The sequence below is a fragment of the Manis javanica genome, chromosome 16 (assembly GCF_040802235.1).
Source record: "Manis javanica isolate MJ-LG chromosome 16, MJ_LKY, whole genome shotgun sequence".
Lineage (NCBI taxonomy): Eukaryota > Metazoa > Chordata > Mammalia > Pholidota > Manidae > Manis > Manis javanica.
The window spans coordinates 46,261,244-46,269,903 of record NC_133171.1 but is presented as its reverse complement, the minus strand read 5'-3'; the positions used below and the strand labels follow the sequence as shown (position 1 = coordinate 46,269,903).

The 8,660-nt window shown below is 41.9% G+C and overlaps 1 long non-coding RNA gene across 1 annotated transcript; it reads left to right on the top strand.

Moving 5' to 3' along the window:
* Window positions 1–822: 822 nt before the first annotated feature.
* Window positions 823–5,638, top strand: LOC140846697 (uncharacterized). The gene is made up of 3 exons (XR_012126084.1): window positions 823–1,535; window positions 2,530–2,633; window positions 4,292–5,638. It is a non-coding gene; the product is annotated as an uncharacterized lncRNA (long non-coding RNA).
* The last annotated feature ends 3,022 nt before the right edge of the window (window positions 5,639–8,660 follow it).

The following is an 8,660-nucleotide window of genomic DNA, read 5'->3' as shown; positions in this document are numbered from 1 at the left end:
ATACATACTAGTTATAAGTGTAGTACAGAGAAGGGAGTGGCTTCATCTTGGGGAGGTAGACGTACTGTAGGAAAGGCTTCCGAGATGCTTTATTATGCATGTGACTTCTCAGCAGGTTTTGGAATTGAGAATGATGCTTTTGCAGTGATTACAGCATGTTAAGAGATCTGAAATAACATACACACAAGCAACTGCAAATACGTTGGTATTTCTGGATCTTAGGAATAGGGATCACTCAGCAATAAGAAATAAAGCTGCCCTGCCCAGAAACTGGGACTCGGGAACCACTGAAAGCGAAATGACTTGGTCTTACTTATGCTTTTGGAGAGATTTACTCAGATTGTAGTTAGAAAGACCACCTCCTCACTTGTTTCGAAAAATAGATTTGAAGGAGAGCGGACGGGATCTAGTTAGTTAAGACATAGCAGAAGAGGTAAAAGTTGGTAAATACCTGAACAAGGACAGTGGCAGTTGGTGTAATAATGATGAGACACATTTGAATGACATTTGGCATGACTCCCAGATGCTAGCGTGGTGCCTTTCACTGAGTTGCAGAGTATTAGATTATGGTTTAGGCAAGAGGGTTAGGTGAGTTAGCTTTTAGACATACTGAATCTGTGATAAGTGGATATCAAGGTAAAATGTCCAGTAGGGGTTTAAGTTTATAGTCTGCACCTCAAAGCCATAAACTGATACCTGAGTTCAAGATATGTTGTGAGTTGTCAATATATATGAGCCACATACTGTCTTAAAATACTAATCTATGGAAGAGGATTAGATTGCCAGAAAAAAAATGTATAGACTGACAAATTGAAAAAACCTTGGAGAGTGATAATACTATATCTGAAAGGTAATCCTGTTCTTCAAAGAAAGGATTCTGAGCACTGGCTAGAGGAGTTGAGAAGAAACAAATTAGAATAATGTCAAAATAATATGGTCATTAGTGTGTCACCACAAAAATACAAAGTTGGGAAAATGTTGAATGCATTATAGAGTGGTTATTGGTGAGGATGGGGATGGTGTCCCTCTTAGATTCCAGGGACGAAGGTAAAAATGTGGGAACAGTGAATATAAACTGCTTGCTTTAAAAGCCTGGCTGTGAAGGGAAAGCAGGAAACAGGGCTGCAGTTATTCCAGGATTAAGGAGATGACACTTGGGGATAAACCTGAAGCTATGTTTAGGCTTAAGAGAACATGAGAAGAGGACACAGAAGCAAGAGGTGGGCAGGAGGAGTCACTGAAGAATGTAAGGGTGACTTTGTCGCACCAGTTCAGTGGGCTGAGAAAAGAAGTACAGACAACCATTTGCCTTAACGTACTGCAAACACTGTATTTATATTGCAGGTTTATAAATATGGAGCTTTATTGCTTTCACAGTATTGACAGTGCTTTTCAAGGAATAGTCATCCTGGCTTTTAACACTGGTTATTCTTCACCTTCAGATACTGGAACCTTTACAAGAAACAGAAGAGGTCAACAATGGAGCATCTCAGGAGACGATCGAGAGATGCACATACCCACATAAATACAAAAAAGTAAGAATTTATTCTGTGTGATGTCTACATTATGGAAATGTATCAGATTTAGTATTATGGACCTCTGAATTCAGCTACATTATTACTAAAGCAACACATGCATACGATTTTCAAAAATTTGAAAGTTTAAAAGTATATATTCTGAGGTTTCTTACCCTGATGACCCAAGTTTTTCTTCCCAGAAGAAAACTCATAGTTAAGGGTTTCTTACGTAATCTAGGCATTTTTAGGCATTAATAATGTACACATGTACATATTTTCCCTTCCACTTTTAAAAATAACACAAAGAGGATGACAAGTGCACCGTTTTTGTGCATTATGTTTTCATTCCGGATCAGCACCCACATGCCACCCATATTCTCTTTAATGACTTAGACTGTAATTTAAACTGGCCACTTATTTTGACATTTAGTTAACCTACATTTCTTTACATCGTACCCTCAATTTATAGTGTTATTTAGAGAAGTTGTGCAGTAGACATGTTATATAGATTTCTTTCAACAAACAACTATGCTATGCAGACTAATAATAAGAAAGGGAAAAATCACTGTATTTTTCTTCTGTTTTCTAAGAGTATTAAAGAGCTATTACCACTAAATTTAAGTCCTTTCAGTTGTTGAAGCTAAAGACCATGTCATCGGATTAATTTATTTGGAGATTATTTGAAAATTCCTTAGTAAAGGCTATGTGTTATGATGGGACAAAAATAGAGTTTGTAATCATCCTAACGGTGTATTAAAAATAGTAGTTTTCCAAGTAGTTAATTAGTTACTTTTTATTTTCCTTTTGATGCTGCTTATTTAAGCCCTAAAATAACTTAGTTGAAATTAGTCACTTAACTCATCCACTAATTCATCACAGTCATACCTGGGAGATAAATTGTGGCTGAATGTGTAGTTTTGTTTTGCATTGTCTGTCAAATAAACACAGACTTTAGTCAGTTGTTCAATAATGTCATCCCACTAACACGGTGACACCCGATCGCCTCTCACAGAGGGACCTGCCCCGCCAACAAGCCGGCGAAGCACCGACTCAGGAAGCCACCGACGAGCAGTGCACCATCTGCTTGTGCACTTTAGAGGAAGGGGAAGATGTGAGGTAACTAGACATGAATTATCTAAAATCCGTTGTCAAAACTGTGCATGAGATTTTATGTGAAAGGAGACTAGAAGCCACCGAAAGATCACTCCTGGCATATCCTGTTACCAATCTCTGATGGGTAGAGAATTGCCTTCCCATAGTGAGTGAAAGAAAAAGATTTAAGGCTCTGTATTGCTACCAGTGGGTTGGGATGGGAAATATACTTGGGCAGGGAAATTTTGTGGTCAAATTGTCTTTTCTAAATCTTGCAGAAAGGAGAACTTGACAGGCTTTGGAGGCAGAGACTGTCAAATCAATGCGTTCTCCAAGGCTTAAAAAGGGGGAACTCGATTAACTCCACGCAGTGTTAGACAAGCATCTTTTCAGAAATTGATTTTGTCCTAAAATGCCCTCTTACTTCTTGGGGACTATTCAGTTCTTACAACTTTGCAATTTAGAAAATGTTATGCTAACCCAATATTAATTTTAGGTATTTTCTTTTTATAATCTCTTCATTATTTTGCACCTGCTCTGTTTTGATCCAAACTACATAATCCCATGTGAAAAAGGTTCTATAACATATGTAACAGAACCGTATGCTAACTCTGCTGCCCTAATTGATAAGGGTAACTTTATCGTATGTCTTCACTTGGCTGAGAGAGAAAAACATTATAAACATTTGTCCGCCAGACCACATATAGGTTATTTGAACCCTGTATTGCCAGTGAAATTTATAAATATGGAAGGTAACTTTTCGTACGGTAGTGGAAATACTGTTCAAAGAGTAATGGGAGCATCTCTTTTTAGGAAGAACCAGGAAGTCTAAAAATGTGTGACAGCTCTTAGCAGTGGATTAGAAATGGATGCTTCTATCACACTCTTCACTTAGATTTACCCTGTATTGCCTCGATGCTTTGTTTGTCAATTGCTAAGTGATGATTTAGCGTAGCATACCAAAGTAAATATCTCCTTTGAAGCTACTTTCTTTCCCATTAATTACTTTTCATGGAGATATAACTCGCACATATGAGTTTCAAGTGTACATGATTCGATATTACAAATATATTACAAAATGGATTAAGCTGTTTTTAAAAAAGAGTGCCATAGTATTCAGTGGCTGTAAAAATGACCCATAAAACCCTTATTAACCTTCAATCAATCTGTACTTTATAAAGATCCTCTAGATAGAAAATATTATTACATATAAGATTTCTTAATTAGTGTGACTAGAACTCATGCTAGAATGAGTTCTGATATTTTTGAGAGAGAGAGATACATTTTTCAAAGTGTTTCACAAATTTGTTTGATAGGGAAATAGATATTTTTGCAATTTTAGGTAACAGGGACATACTGCCAACTCGGCAGATTGGCAGCTCACGTACAGAAACAAAACTGGAATAACGGCCAGTGTAGGTTTTAAAATCCTTGAGGTTTTACAGGATTTGGTTCATTAGCTGAAACAGTTAGTCATCTTGTGTCTTCATGCCTTATTTTCCCCAGTGTTGATTTAATGTAGGTGTGACTGTCATTAGAGAGGCCTCGAGGTTGTTTAATGTTTTTACAGATAAAAGATAGATGTCTGGTAACTTTGAAACACTCCTGAATTATTACAGGTATACCACGTGCAGTTGCCGTAAGATTAATTTTGTGCTTTCCGTTGTTTTTGCCTCTCATAGACGTCTTCCCTGCATGCACATTTTCCATCAAGTGTGCATTGACCAGTGGCTGGCTACAACTACGAGATGCCCCTTATGCAGAGGGGACATCGAAGCCCAGCTGCCACGTGAAAATTAACACCACGGTCGGAACTGTGGCCCTCCCTCTCCTTCCCACCCTCCTGGTACACAATCCTATCAAGAACAAAAGAACAACAAAAGAAAACATCCAAGTAATACCAGAGCTCACTAGAGAGGAGTTAGGCACTCTTTGAAGACTCCACGATGACTATTAGGAGTTTAAGGCTTCAAGAACAAGCACTTTAATCTGTAGAGCTGAATAACACATTTGACTACTGAGACACCACATTAAAAATTTCAGGATTTATTTCTTAGAGCTACATTTACACATGTGAGACCTGATTATACTCAAACAAATGCTACATGACAGTGTTCATGTACCTGCCTGTGTCTGAATGCGTGTGTGGGAGAATACATGTGTGAAACTCTGCTTGTTCCCTCAGAGGTCCAGTGATGAAACTGTGATCCCTCTTATCCCTCCACAAACCTCAAAGGACTGTGCAATCAACCCAAGCATATACATCAGGTTCATTTGGGGTGGGCAGGTGGGTTGTTCTCTGCTAATACAGAATCAAGACCTCTGAAAGGGAAGGTGGAGGTCTCTGCACTGTTACAGAGTCCACAGATAGGGAGGAGAACCCCTGCTCTGGAGGCCTGGGGTCTCCACTTGTCTCATTGGCAGCTGTTGCCTCCTGGGCATCTCAACACATCCGGGTCAACTCATAAAGGTCAATCCCTCCAACACGGCCTCCTTGACCCTGGCTCCCCTAAGCTGGGCACTCTCTCTCCTGTTCTAGAATTCGACACTGAGCAGTCCCTTTGCAAATCCATGGCCGCGATTCATGGTGATGATCGTTTTCTTAAAGCATAAGCTGCGGTTCTTTGGAGTTCCTCACCAGGGCCAAGCGATTCTCCACACACGTGCACACACAAACCCACATACACGCAATTAACACGCAGGGCTGCACAACCCCATTTCCCTGTGCCGAGTCCCAGCACCACCATGTGCACCCCCATCAGCAGCTCGCTCTACTTCTACTCCTTCTGCCCCACCCAAAGCACACTGGAAGGCATACAAGGGAAAAGCAGTCTCACAGGAATCACCTCACCTCCTCTTTTCTCGTAGGTCAGCCACAAAGCTTAGGACCTTAACCAGAAATTAGTAGCTAATTACTTCAACAGTCCTTACAATTGGTTGGGACACACTGAGTCACAAAACTGATATTAAGAACTGTTAACTAGTTACTGAATGCATAAAGACGGTGTTGGAGAAGGAGAAAGCAAAGACTAACAAATGACCGTCCTTGGGAAAGCACAAATAAACTGTTTCATAATCTTTAAAGTCTACATTACTGTATTTTATGGCAAAAATTATGTATTAATAGGACTATTAGAAACTGGGGGATTCACAAATCTTTAAGACAAAGGTCTAAACTAAAAATAGATTATTATGCATTATCCACTACATCAACAAAAAGGACAAAAACCACATGATCACCTCCACAGATCAGTTGATGTTCCTCAGGCGGGGAAGAGTGGCACATGTTCAGTGACGCTAATCATTTGTAGCCACGTGTAAGATTCACTTTAGCACACTAAAGGGCCCAGGCCTATGTGCTGTCTTTCCTCCCTCAGATCTGACGAGGTGATTTTGCAAACTGAGCAACTAACTTAGCATGCAGACCCAGCTGTACAGGACATGGTAACAGGCAGGAAGTACTCCATCTTAGAGAGAAGATTGCATTTTAACACCCAGAAAATTCAAAAGGCAGGATTCTTGAACAAATACACAATACCTCAGCCCACCCTGGGGGCTGGGCAGGCAGCCTTTTGATGTTATCCCAGACCAAGGGGCCAATGTCCCAGAGAGAAATCAAGGCAGGAAATTCATTACGTGAAGTTAGTCTTTAATATTCAGGGAACACCTAACAAGTCCACACCCCAAAGTCTTCTTCATGTTCTCAAAAAATCCTCAACTGCCTATAAAACCCCCAGACAACGCACCACCACGGACTCTGTTGACCCCTCCTGGACTCTGTTGACCCCTCCTGGCGTGAGCCGGGAGCTCTGTCCTTTCACTTTATCTCTACATAAAAGCCTGTACCTTGCTCTCCTACCTTGACTGTTTCTGAAGCTCATTCTTCGGCTTTGTGAACAAGAACACCGGCACCACTAAGAGGGGCCCTCTCTCCTGTCCTTATGACTACACAAAAAGAGCAAACCTTAAGTAAAGTGATGTGACCAAGACTGTCTCCCAGATGCCATTCGGAACAGCACCTCCCTTTCCAGTCCTTTCAAGAATGTCTTCCTAGTTCACAGCTGCGGGGCAAGACACAAAATAACCAAAATTAGTATGACAAAAGCAGAGGATTGAACCCAAATAGCTGCTACTGCATCAAGGGGAAAAACCAACCAACCACCATCACGAAATCTCTGTCCACACTCTTAAATCCATTTCATGAGTCCTACACAGAGGCGCATCAGCCCTGTGAATATGGGTTTTCTATTATCTGAAACATTATAATACAGCTCCACTATCTGGCTCAATCTTAAAGGGGAAGTCCCCAGAAACATTCTATTTCAATAAAGCCACACGGTTTGCAGCAACTGCTTCTCTTTGTCCACCAACTGGTCAGGAAAGAGCCCCTATCAGAGGTGGAAGAGAGCAGGGAGCTCAAGTCAGGGCCTCCCTCCCTCCCCACAGTCAGCCAGGCCGACTACCCACACCCCATATCAGAGGAGCTGCAGAAACGGCTGTCACCTCATCAAGTTTCCACTCTTCCAGAATGTTCCAGCCCCACCTAATGTCCTGCCTGAATGTCTGGCTTCCTGTTTCACAGAACCAGCCCAATATCGAAAGGAAACAAAATCCAAAGACCTGGGATGGGATGCACACAGAGAGCTAAGTCCTCCCCAGGTGCTCCTCCAAAGGACGTGGAAAGAACTGACAGGATCGGTCTAGGTCCTCAGCTTTGAGCTGATATTCTGGGTATCATTCAACCTATTATTTATTGAGTGCCCAGTCGGAACAAGGCACTGTCAATGCACACCCAGTTAAGTCTGTACCAGGGTTCTGAGATGATTACGTTTCACCAGTGCACAGACAGCAATATGGAGTTAAGGCCTCTGTCCAGGAACAGGAAACAATTGCTCCTTGTTGATTTACATGAGCAGAAAAAGGATATGCCAATTTGCCAAAGATTTGTAGCCTCTGCTATGCCTGGAACATTGCCAGAAAACTCGGGGAAGAACACATCCACACACACACAGAGAGCAGCAAGAGGTACTGTGCAAATGTAAGGTCACCAAGAGGCTGCCTCACTACTAACGTTTCCCACCCTTTTAACCATCCTTCTCCCACCATCTCCCTCTTTCCTCTTCCACGGAAGACTGCGAACTTTTGTTTTCCACGACTTTAAATCACTGCTGTAAGAAGCAATTTACGGAAGGAAGAGCAAAGAAACGTACTGTTCTTCACTCCCAATTGTCCTCCACACATCAGTCAATAGAAGAAAAACAGGAACACACACAGGAAGCTGCTGCCTGAAGTCATCCCCGAATCCCCGCTGACCCAGTACAGCTCCAGGGCTGTTAGTGGAAGGGCTGCACGGCCACTATCGAGAAGCCACAGGGAAAACCAGAATAAAGCTCATTTGTCATGACACCATTTTCTTACTTCCATTATGACTCACTGTGGAGATACCGCACTGATTTTTTGGTAACTCTACTCAAACTTGCTTTTGAAAGACTTTTTTTCCAAAAAGATTAAATGCTCAGAGGGTAGGAGAGAAGAGAAAGTGTGTGATGGCGTAGTGGCAGATAAGGTAGGAACGGGTGCTCCAGGAAATGAGAAGTGTTTCAAAGCAGATCAGAGCCTAGAATCTTTGCAAAGTTGTGGAGTTTATGTATCACCTTTCCAAGAAAATAGGACCATTCCTGTCCACACTATACAGGTTTTTCTTCCAGGCATCTGTGCTGACAGCTGTTCTAGAAATACATGATAGACCTGTTGTCTTCCTTCCTGGTCATCATCACTTACAAAACTGTGGAAAGACAAATGAGAAGATGGCTGAGGATACAGATGCCCCAGGGGAAGCTGGGAACAGAGGGGTGGGAGTCAAGAGGAAGGGGCCCCATGAGCTAGCTCAAGGAGGGAGGGGGGATAAGGGAAGAGGCACTGGGTGGGGCTCGGACGACCCCATGTGCACCTGTGACAGGGAAGAACTGTCTCTGCAATATTTAAAAGGTCTGGACAAGTAGTGACTCTCTACCATCTTACTACACTGATGGATAGTGATTACAATTGGGT